The sequence below is a fragment of the Carcharodon carcharias genome, chromosome 7, assembly GCF_017639515.1.
Source record: "Carcharodon carcharias isolate sCarCar2 chromosome 7, sCarCar2.pri, whole genome shotgun sequence".
NCBI lineage: Eukaryota > Metazoa > Chordata > Chondrichthyes > Lamniformes > Lamnidae > Carcharodon > Carcharodon carcharias.
This window is the reverse complement of record NC_054473.1, coordinates 112,472,393-112,484,465: the sequence shown is the minus strand read 5'-3', so window position 1 is coordinate 112,484,465 and position 12,073 is coordinate 112,472,393.

Sequence of the window (12,073 nt, the reverse complement as noted above, 5' to 3'; positions counted from 1 at the left end):
ACAGTCCTCAAGAGGGTGTCATGCATCATTGTAGTAGCTTGCTGCGTGCTACACAACCTGTGCTGCAGTGGTGGGGAGGACCTGGCTGAGGCAAAGATAGAAGAGCTGCAAGTCTCGTCCGATGAGGAGGATGAGATCCCTGAAGGCGAGGATGCCAGCGCTGAGACCATCGACCTGGCCAGATGTGAGAGGCATGCTCAGGAGGCTCTCATAGCTGCAAGATTCATGGAGGATGATGATGAGGTGCAGTGAGGACAGTCCTGACATCCTCACATTGCATCTACGAATGTTTAACTCCTGTGTGCCTGATGGCAGTGCACCCTCAGACCCTGAGTGCTCAGGCTCATGTCATGGAGACGCAGCAGAGGCCCTAATAGCTCCTAGATTCCAGGAGGATGATGATGACATGCAGTGAGGACACTCCATAGATCTTCACATTGCCTCTGTGAGTGTCTGGTTGAGGGCAGCTCGCTTGCACTCTGATCAAGGTCATATCGTGGAGATGCAGCCGTGAAACTTTATAAGCATCTGATCCTTTGTCAGCCTTCAGCACCTGACCCTTTCAGGAGCACAGCATCACTGGACACACATGCTGAAGAGATGGGGGCCAGCCCCACCTCAAAGGTGCTGAGAGCATACAGAGAAAGACGGAACTCTTGTGATGCCTGCCCACAACATTCTGACAACAATGACGAGCAACATTGAGGTGCAGACATCAGTAATGTGTCCAGTGAGTGTGAAGCCGAGCCATCACTGGTCTGAAGGTCACACACTGCACAGGGAAAAGGCCCTGGACTGAGACACCTGATTTTATCTTGTGCAGGAACCAAGGTTTCACATCTGAGTGACATGAACACTTTTCATTATAACAAAGAGCCAAAGGCAGGGAGACATTATTGGGAGTTTATTTACAATAGTGAACATTATATACAAGTGATTAACACCCATGCTCAGGCTGTGCAACTACATCATCTTAACTTTCCTAATATTTCCGCCACGTCTTGGTGCTTCCCGGCATCCACAAATGGAGGCAGCCTGCTGACGGCTACACCTTGTCTGTGATGACCTCGGCATGCATCCTCTGGGAGAGCTGAGACCTGGAGGACCCCAGCCTCCTTTGGGTGTTCTGCTGTGGACCAGCTGCACCTTCCTCGGCCTGTGGAGTTGGAGCTGCGGAGGCCACAAATGGAGGGGATTAGGATTGGCTGGACATTCCTAGAGTCATCTGGGTGGATGGCCCCTGGGTGTTGAGCTACTGGTGGTACTCCATATGAGTACCCGTTGGCCCCTGGCCCCTTGAGGAGAAGGAGAAGTTGTAGTGAGATTAAGCTGCCCTGCACCCCTCTCACATTGACACTACTGGAGGCCAACAATGGCATCAGCAATGGAGTTGAGCCCATGCAGCAGTGCAGGACCAATGTCCTGGACCAAGGTCTCCATGGCGGCCACCATCCTACCAGTTTTGACCTCATTGCATTGACATGCCAGTGCTATCACCTCAGAGTGAAGGCAGACGGTCTCCTCCATCGTCCCTTGCAACCTGAGGAGTGCATCAGACATCCCTTTCTGATATTCCTGTGATTGTCTTTGCAGTTCCATCAACTGCTTGAGGACTGAATCCAGAGCAACTTGGACTCAACAGATTCATTGCCTCCAGCAGCCCTCCGAGTGCCGATGACCAAGGATATTCCTGCCTCTGCTGGCTGTGGAACAGATTGTGTGTTCAAGCAATCAAGGTGAGCAAGGCAAAAGAGAGATACGGAAATCTTGTTGCAGAGATGAACAGAACTTCTTCAAGGAAGGCATTTCTTGAAGAGCAGTGGCAGTCAATTAAACACAGAGATAAAAACAAAAAACTGCGGATGCTGGAAATACAAAACAAAAACAGAATTACCTGGAAAAACTCAGCAGGTCTGGCAGCATTGGCGGAGAAGAAAAGAGGTGACGTTTCGAGTCCTCATGACCCTTCAACAGAACCCTGTTGAACCCTGTTCTGTTGAAGGGTCATGAGGACTCGAAACGTCAACTCTTTTCTTCTCCGCCGATGCTGCCAGACCTGCTGAGTTTTTCCAGGTAATTCTGTTTTTGTTTTGTATTTCCAGCATCCGCAGTTTTTTGTTTTTAGATTGTGTGTTCACCAGATTGTGATCCCGAGGCTGCTCTACATCTAGGTCCAACCGAGGTGTGTATCGCTACACTGGTGGAGGATGTCAGTGAGCACTGTGATGGGTCTTCAACAGCGCTGCCCTCTGGGTCCTCATTCGAGGTGCTCTTGACACTGGGATCGGGGTCAGGGTTACCTGAGGCTATGTGCCTAGGAGAGAAAATGAAGATTATTAATATAAAAGCAAAATACTGCAGATGCTGAAAATCTGAAACAAAAACAAAAATAGCTGGAAAAACTCAGCCGGTCTGACAGCGTCTGTGGAGAGGAATACAGTTAATGTTTCGTGTCCGGAAGAAGAGTCATATGGACTCGAAGCATTAACTGTGTTCCTCTCCGCAGATGCTATCAGACCTGCTGAGTTTTTCCAGCTATTTTTGTTGTTATTGTTTGTGCTGAAGATTATTAGTGTTTGGCAGCCACGTTAAACATAGAACAATGAAGACAGAATAGCGTTGAGAGACGGATGACCTGGTGCAGGACCCTCACGTCAGTGTTCGTCGCCGACCTCACCGTCGCCAAAGGAATGGTCCACGTCCTCTCCGGCCAGCTCCAATATGCGACTTTTGAACGGAGTGAGTACCGTGATGTCCGGTACTCCACTCTGGGTCTGGGACCTCTCCCGTTGATTGTGTGTGGCCTTGTCCTCCACAAAGACAGATGGAGAGAGTATGACAAGGTGCACGCCAGGCCAAATGAGAAGGATGCCAAGCATGTGTGTGTGCTGAGTGGAGCCCTGGATGAGGAGGCAGTCTCCAGAGTAGATGAGGCCAGATGGAGCTGTGAGGGTGTGTGAGAGAGTGAATGATGATGTCCCTTGAGCTGGCAGTGAGTAAGATGCTAGTGAATGTGTGATGGGCTTGAGTGGGTGAGTTGAGATTGATGAGATGGTTGATTTATCCTGGCAGCACAGATGAGATCATTCATCCTTTTCCTGCACTGGATGTCCGACCTCTTGTGTGAAGTGTTGGCACTGACCACCTCTGCCACCATCACCTCCCAAGCCGGAGTTGTGAGACTGGGGCCTCCTGAGACCAGAGAGGAGGTAGAAGACATTTTGGTGGGCTTTCATGGCGTGCAGTAGGCACCCCAGGGATGTGTCACTGAATCAGGGGAGCTGCACTCTTCTTAGCTTTTGGGGCCATGTCTTCACTGGAGCAATACTGGGCTGCAAGCATTGAGAAGTGTGCACATGGCTGCAGTTCAAATATGGCATCAGGCATGAGGAAGTGGCGAGATAATGTCATGGCAGGCAAACGGGAGGCTGCCCGCCAGTGATCCAGTGTGTTTCTCATGACTGCATCATTTATGAGGTGAGAAGGGGACGATACGGTGCGAAAACCCGCCATTGCAGCCGGCGGGAAAACGTGGGATGATTCAGCCCCGAGTTTCAATTATCTCTCAGCAACCTACTGTGTCACAAGCAGTAAGATAAGAGAATGAAGGAAATGGCATTTTGTCCAGCATTTCTTATATTTTTGGAACATTTCAAATTGTGTCCACCAGTGAATTATTTTTGAAGTCCAGTTGCGGTTCAGCGTAGCAGTCAATTTGTACTTAGCAAAGTGCTAAAGATGGCAATGAGATAAATGAGCAGTCAATGTGTCTTTGATTGTATTGATTGAACCATCAATCTTGGCCAAGCTGGTGACGTGAAAAGCTCTGTTCTTCAAATAGTGCTAGAGATGTTCTTGCATCTGTCTCATCTTCCAATCAAAATGACATTTCTGCAGTTTTATATTTATTAAATCACAACCTCTCATTTGATGTCCTTATCTCCATTAAAACTATCATTCCCTTTTACCATTGTTATTACACCCAGTATACCCCTCATCTCTGCTCACTCTAGGCCAAGGGACACAGAACTGAATGCCTATGGTGAACTATTGGTTTAACTATCCATCGCTAGGTTTGGTTGGACCACGTAAAACATTATCAAGCCCTGCTCTCCTCTACTAAAACTGCTCAAAAACATCCTGGGATGCAAAGATAACCCCAGGCTTCTCATCTCTAGTCCAAACCATCTTCTTCATCCACCCTTGCATGCCTCCTCTGCTTTCTCCTCTAGTAACAAGTGTGAGAAGCTCATGGGTTTTTTTGTCAAAGAAATCGAGACCATCCGTTCAGTTGCCTCAGCTGCTTCCCTGCCCTCCCTGACCTTCCCTTAATGTTCTCTGCTGCCCTACCCTTGAATTCACATCTTGCTTAAGATTCCATCCTATCTGCCATGGTCTCTCTGAACTCATGGTGTCCATAAGACTCACCTCTTCTGCCTTTGACCCTATTCTCACCAAACTCTTGACCACTCAACATCTGTCCATCCTTGGCTGACGCTGTTAATGGTTACCTCTCCTCAGAAACTGTCCCTCTCCCCTTCAAATTTACCAACTTTTTGCCCTATCCTTAAAAAATCCACACTGACCCTGCTGTCCTTGAAAATTACTGTCCCATTGCCAATCTGTGTTTCCGCCCAAAGTCCTTAAATTTGTTGCCATCTCCTAAATCCATGCCCATATTTCCTGCAATTCCAAATTTGAATCCCTCCAATCAAGTTTTCTCCTCTGTCGCAGTATTGAAATAGCCCTTATCAAAGCCACACATTATGTGACTCTGACTGTGGTAAACTTTCCCTCCTCTTCCTTCTCAAACTGCCTGCAGCCTTTGGCACAGTTGACCACACCATCCTCTTCCAATGTCTCTCCACTGTCATCCAACTTGGTTACGTTCTTAGCTATTGATTGTAATGAGAGAATTATCTGCAATGGCTTCTCCTTCTCACTCTCAGATTGTTAACCCTGGAGCCCCCCAAGGATTTATCCTTGGCCCCTTTCGATTTCTCATCAACATGCAATCTCTTGGCAACATCATTCAAAAGCACAGCATTAGTTTTCAAGTGTATGTTGATGATACTCTGTTCGATCTCGCCACCATACCTCCATTGCCTTTGATGTGTTACTTGTCTGACATCCAATATTGGATAAGGAGAAATTTCCTCTATGTATTGGGAAGACTGAACCCGATGTCACTGAGTATATATCCAGGCCATTACTAAGACTGCCTGCTTCCACCTCCGTTCCCATTTCAATACTCCCTCAGGTACCTTCTGCTGAAACCCTCTTTCTTGCCTTTGATACCTTTAGACTTGATGATTGCAATGCTCTCCTGGCCAAAATCACCCATCTTCTATCTTGCATATAAAATTGTGCTTTTCCAAAACTTCAAGCCCCATTCACCCATCACCCCATAAATTATTGATTTGCTCTAAGCACTCGGTTAAGATAAGTTTTCTTCCATGCATCCTGGCAAATTACAATGTGGCATTAGCAGAATCCTGGCAGATGGGCAGATTATATGGTCACCCTTTCAACTTATGCAACCTGCTCCTATATTCAAACTAGCTCCAACCAGTAATTTGCCAATCGTGGATGAGACAGGCCCAAACTTCGTTCTCCATTTAATTTTATTTTTTAAGAACAAAGTGTTGAGTTCAAAATGCACAGTACAGCCCCGTCCGCCCGGATCCAGCTCTCGGTCAGCTAGCACCTCAATTTTAAAATCCACATGCTCATTTTGGAATCGCTCCCTGGTCCCGCCCCTCCCTCTTCCTGCAACCTCCCCTAGCCCCGCAGCTCTTGGAAACATCGGCGCTCCTCCAATTCTGACGGGTCGCGCACCTCTGACTTTAATTGCCTACACCATTGGTGGACATGCTTCCAGTGGTCGAGGGCCTAAGCTCTGAAATGCGCTCCCTATACTTCTCTGCTTCTCTCTTTTTTTAAGATGATCCTTAGAACCTACCTCTGCCTAAGCTTTTTGCCAGCTGTCCTGATACCCCCACCGTGACTTGGGTGTCAATTTTTTTGTTTTGCTCTTGTTAAGCTCCTTGGGATGTTTGCCATGTTCAAGTGCTATATAAGTGTCAGTTGCTGTTGTTGATAAACAGCCAAGGTCTCAGTTTAACATCCAGACAAAGGAATAGTTTGTGAAATATTTGTGTATATTTTATATCCAATTTTAATCAAAGAATGTCATAGTTCAAGTAACTTAACCCGTTTAATAATAATACATGTGCAATGACAGTGACTCATTGTGACTCAGTTTTGTTTTTCTTTTGGGTTTTGTATCTTGAAGCTTATTTCTTTGTGGTGTTATTTTTAACTGTTGTGCAATTGTTACAATTATTAATTTGCTCTAAGCACTCGGTTAAAATAAGTTTGCTCCCATGCATCTCCTGCTGGCAAATTACAAAGTGGCATTGGCAAAATCCTGCAGGCAGGCTGTATGGTTACTTTTTCAACCTGTGCAAGCTGCTCCTATACTCGCGCTACCTCCAAACAGTAATTTGCCAATATTAGATGAGTTAGGCCCAAACGTGGTTCTCCAGTTAATTTTATTTTTAAACATAAAATGTCACGTTCAGAATGCACAGTACAGCCCCGTCTGCCCCGCTACACAATGAAAGTCATGGGCTTCAATAGTTGAGGTCAGGCCAAGGTCAAACTCTAAGATTGTTTTGATTCACTTGTGATAGTTGTATTATTTACTTCTGCTTGACTTATTTGGTTACATCATGTAAGTTTACAAAATTCTTGAGTGTGAGAATGGTGGATAATTAACCTTTAGTGCACCACTGATTTACATTGTCATGGTACCATGCAATTGCATTGTCATCACACAATCCAGTTAAATTTCATCACACCATTCGGTTACATTTTTTTTATTCATCCATGGGATTTGGGCTTTGGGCATTTATTGCCCTTGAAAAGGCTAGTCGCCCTCTTGAACTGCTGCAGTACATCTGGTGTAGGGATAGCCATAATGTAGTTAAGGAGGGATTCCAGGATTTTAACCCTGCTATGATGATGGAATACAATTCCAAGTCAGGATAGTTTGTGCCTTAAATGGGAATTTGCTGGTGGTGGTGTTCCCAGTCGTCTGCTGCTCTTGTTCCTCTAGATGGTAGACATCAGAGGGTTGGAAGGTGCTATCGAAGGAACATTAGTTACTGCAGTGCATCTTGTGGCTGGTACACACTGCTGCCACTGTGCACCTGTGGTGGAGGGAATGAATATTTAAGGTGGTGGATGGGATGCCAATCACGCAGTTGCCATTGTCCTGTATGGTGTTGAGCTTCTTGAGCATTGTTGGAGCTGCACTCATCTAGGCAACTGGAGAGTACTCCATCACACTCCTGACTTGTGCCTTGTAGATGGTGGACAGGCTTTGGGGAGTCAGAGTTACCAAAGTATACACAGTCTCTGAGCTGCTCTCGTAGCCACAGAATTTATATGGTTGATCCCGTTCAGTTTCTGGTCAGTGGTAACCTCCAAAATGTTGATTGTGGGGGATTCAGTGATGGTAATGCAATTGACTATCAAGGGGATATGATTACTTTCTCTCATTGGAAATGGTCATTGTCTGGCACTTGAGTTGTGAATGTTACTTGCCACTTATCGGCCCAAGCCTGAATGTTGTTGAGGTCTTGCTGCATTTTGACATGGACTGCTTCAGTATCCAAGGAGTCACAAATAGTGAGAACGTTGTGCAATCATCTGCGAACATCCCCACTTCTGACCTTATGATGGAAGGAGGGTTAATTATGAAGCAATTGAAGATTGTTGGGCCTAGGTCACTACCCTGAGAAACTCCTGCAGTGATGACCTGAAACTGAGATGATTGACCTCCAACAACCACAACTGACTTCCTTTGTGCTAGGTATGACTCTAATCAGTGGAGAATTTTCCCCCTGATTCATATTACTCCAGTTTTGCTAGGGCTCCTTTATGCCACATTTGGTGAAATGCTGCTTTGATGTCAAGGGCAGTCCCTCTCACCTCACCTCTGGAGTTCAGCTGTTTCATCCATGTTTGAACTGAGGTTGGAATGAGGTCAGAAGCTGAGACACCCAGGCGGATCCCAAACTGAGTGGTCAGTGAGCAGGTTATTGCTAAGCAAGTGCTGCTTGATAGCACTGTTGTTGACCCCTTCCATCACTTTACTGATGATCGAGAGTAAACTGATAGAGTGGTAACTGGCTGGGTTGGATTTGTCCTGCTTTTTGTGTACAAGACATACCTGGGCAATTTTCCACATTGCTTGGTAGAGGCCTGTGTTGTAGCTGTACTGGGACAGCTTGGCTAGGAGCACGGCAAGTTCTGGAGCACAAGTCTTCAGTACTATTGTTGGAATATTGTCAGGGCCCATAGCCTTTGCAGTATCCAGTGCCTTCAACTGTTTCTTGATATCATGTGGAGTGAATTGAATTGGCTGAAGACTGGCATCTATGATGCTGGGGACCTTCGGAGGAGACTGAAATGGATCATCCACTCAGCACTTCTGGCTGAAGATTGCTTCAGCCTTATATTTTGCACTGATGTGCTGGGTTTCCCCATCATTGGTGATGGGGATATTTGTGGAGCCTCCTCCTCCAGTGAGTTGTTTAATTTTCCATCACCATTCATGACTGGATGTGCAGGGCTGCAAAACTTAGATCTGATCTGTTGGTTGTGAAATTGTTTAGTTCTGTCTATCACTTGCTGCTTATGCTGTTTGGCATGCAAGTAGTCCTATGTTATAGCTTCACCAGGGTTGACACCTCCATTTTTAGGTATGCCTGGTGCTGCACCTGGTGTGCCCTCCTGCGCTCTTCATTGAATGAAGCCTGGAGTTGGGTGGGCCTAGAAGATCCCAAGCTTAGCATCGGTGAGCATGTTTTTGTGAATAAGTCCTATTTGATCACACTGACAAAGACGCCTTCCATCACTTTGAGAGTAGACTTATTGGATAGTAATTGGAAGGATTGGAGACAGGACATAACCATGGCAATTTTTCACAAATTCAGGTAGATAAAAGCTATTGATTGAAAGGAAGTATTGATTTGACTTTGCTCGATATTAATGCCCAACAAGGGAGCAGGAGAGAATAGTTTGCTGCAAAACACAGTGAAATTCTGAAGATCTCACACAAACATACTCCCACAGAAATTGCTTTCTTCTGAGGCTCTATCAATATCCTTGTAGGTCCCATGTTTCAGAAATCGGCTAAGCACATGAAGCATGTTTGGTTTCAATGAATAGCAGTTAATCAAATAGCACTCATGGTACCATTATCAAAAGAAAATTCTCATTTATATACATATCACCCAAAAATGACAAATCAGCTGAGCAACTGTGCTCAGCTACATGCTTCCAAAACATGCATTTCTAACTGAATAAACTCATGCAAAATTTTAAAGGGTTATGATAGGAACTCTGAAAGTTTGCCCATAAACCTAGCTACTTGCAGTTTCAATATCTAAAAGATTGTACCCTCTCTCCTTCCCAATCCTCAAATGAGGATTTGATCCTGAGTCCCAGTCAGTGTGTAGGAGTCATCGGCCTTCGATGCTCCCAGCCCATCAGTGCCAACACACTCATCGTGACTCCTATTTTGCATTTGTTTGCTTGTTTCATTCTGCTGGACTCAGCTGTTGCAATTTGCTTTACTGTTTCTCATTTTATGATTCACCCATTATTTTACTTAATCTTCCAAGGCTTGCTGCATCCCACATAGTTTATTCTTTCTGGCTTCAGCTATTAATTATTTATTTCTTTAGCGTTGTTTGCTTTTAACCTCCTGGGCAGTTCTTGTCTGTTTATTTCATTCTTTTCAGCTCATTTATGTCCTGATACCTGTTACATTCTTTACTGCCTGTGCGCGTTTACTTTACATTTACTTCATTCTTTTCACATACAGCCATTCCTATCTAATTGGTTAATGGTATTTGATTTATTCATGTTTTAATTCTTCCCAGTCTGGATCATCGATAGTTACACTTGTCAACATTCCTAGCCTCAAGCATTCACATTTAATTAATTATTGCTGGATCTCTTAATCTACTTGCTTATTCCCAGCCCCCGCTTGATATGTCATCCAGACTTGAGCCTTAATGCTGTCTTAACTCCAACATTGCTTACATATCTGATCACCACAGCACTGCACAGCAGCTGAAAACCTCCAGATTGAGCAGCCCCATGGGAGATCCATTCACTCTTTAACAACACGGTGTTTCACATTGTATTGCTCCCATTGTTACTCAACACATCTGCACCATGAGCAATGCCACTGGAGATTAATTAGTATTGGAAAACGTTCTTGATCTTTACTTTCACTTTCAGGTGAAAAAAAAGAGCAATTAGCGTTTTCCGTGAGACTTTGCAGATGTTGGTATCTTGATGATATGCGAATGCATTTACATTTTTCGTACTTTAATGGAGTCTTCATAATGTTATCATCATCTTCCTAATTGGGGATCCTATATTTCTTGGAGCTATTGGCTCTTGTCTCATTTGTTGCCCAGGGGCCAAATTCAGGAAAGGGAACCACACTGGAGGAGAAATTAGAAGCCTCCAGCAAGCTTCTCCTGAACTGTCACTCAGATATGTATAATTATATACAATCAAGTCTGTAACAGCCAGGAAGAAGGGGAAGTAAACAACTTAGCTATATACAAGCCAAGACTCTTGTGTATAGTGATCCATTTGTGAATACCAGTTGCACGGAGCTTCCTGAAGGTTACTATAGTGAGTGGAAAGTGTTTCCTTTAGAACAAATTTCAACATTTGTAGATGGTATGAAAGTTGGAAGTATTGTGAACTGTGAGGACACCAATGGACTCCAAGGATGTAACTGATAAAATTTAATTTGGAGAAGTGGAAAGTGATGCCTTTTAGTGAGAAGAATGAGGAGAGGCAATATGAAATAAAGAGCACGATTCTAAAGGGGGTACAGAAACAAAGACCTGAAGGTCATATGATTCTATGAAGTTAGGTTATGCACAGATCATTGAGGTACAGGGGCAGCTTGAGAAAGTGTTCAATAAGGCATACATAGAAGTGTTGAGTACAAAAGCAATGAAGTCATGATGAATCTTTAGAAAACACTGGTTTGGCCTCAACTGGAGTATTCTGTCCAGTTCTGGGCAGCACTCCATAGGAAAAATGTGCGGTTTTAGGAAGGGTGCAGGAAAGTTTCGCGGCAAAGGTTCCAGGGATGAGTGACTTCAGTGATATAGATAGATGGAAGAAGTTGTGCCTGCTCTCCTTAGAGAAGGTTGAGAGGAGATTTGATGGAAATGTCAAAATCATGAGTGATTTGGATAGATAGAGAGAAACTGTTCCCAATGGCAGAAGGACCAAGAACCAAAGGACATCGCTTTAAGGTAATTGGCAAAGAAGCAAAAGCAACATGAGAAAAAATCTTTTTACACAGGGTGTGGTTCGTATCTGGAATGCACTGCCTGAGAGAGTAGTAGAGGCAGATTCAATCATGGCTTTCAAAAGAGAATTGGCTAAGCACCTGAAGAGAGAAAAAATTGGCTGGGGTGTGGCACTAGCTGAGTGGCTTTTGCAGAGAGCCAACAATGAAACTACGGGTCAAATGGCCTCCTTCTGTGCTATTATCATTCTATGATTCTATGAAGTTAGGTTATGCAACAACATTATTATTAGGTGAAGCAAGAACAGAAACAAGTGGCATTTGCATGTCCAGAGAGACAATGGACTGCTCCCAAAGTGTATGTCACTCCTGTATTGAACATCAGCTGCTGTGACTGTAGAGTCCGATTTGTGAGTGGAAGGCCCTTCCTCAGCTGGCATGGATGAATAGCATTAGCCCAAGGTCGAGTGATGTTTTTTCCTTCCGGCGGAAAGTGCTAGAAGTGCTCAACAGGTCTAGCAGCATCAGTGGGGAGAGAACCAGAATTAATGGCCTGAATTTTCATGGATTCATGAAGACTCTGCGGACCTTTAAAAATGGCAGGCGGGACCCAGGTGCGGAAGTCCCACCCCCATTTCCACAGATCACATTTTCGCTGGTAAGGGAAAGGGGGCGGAGCTTGACTCTCTCATGAGGGAAACCTGAACTTAGCAG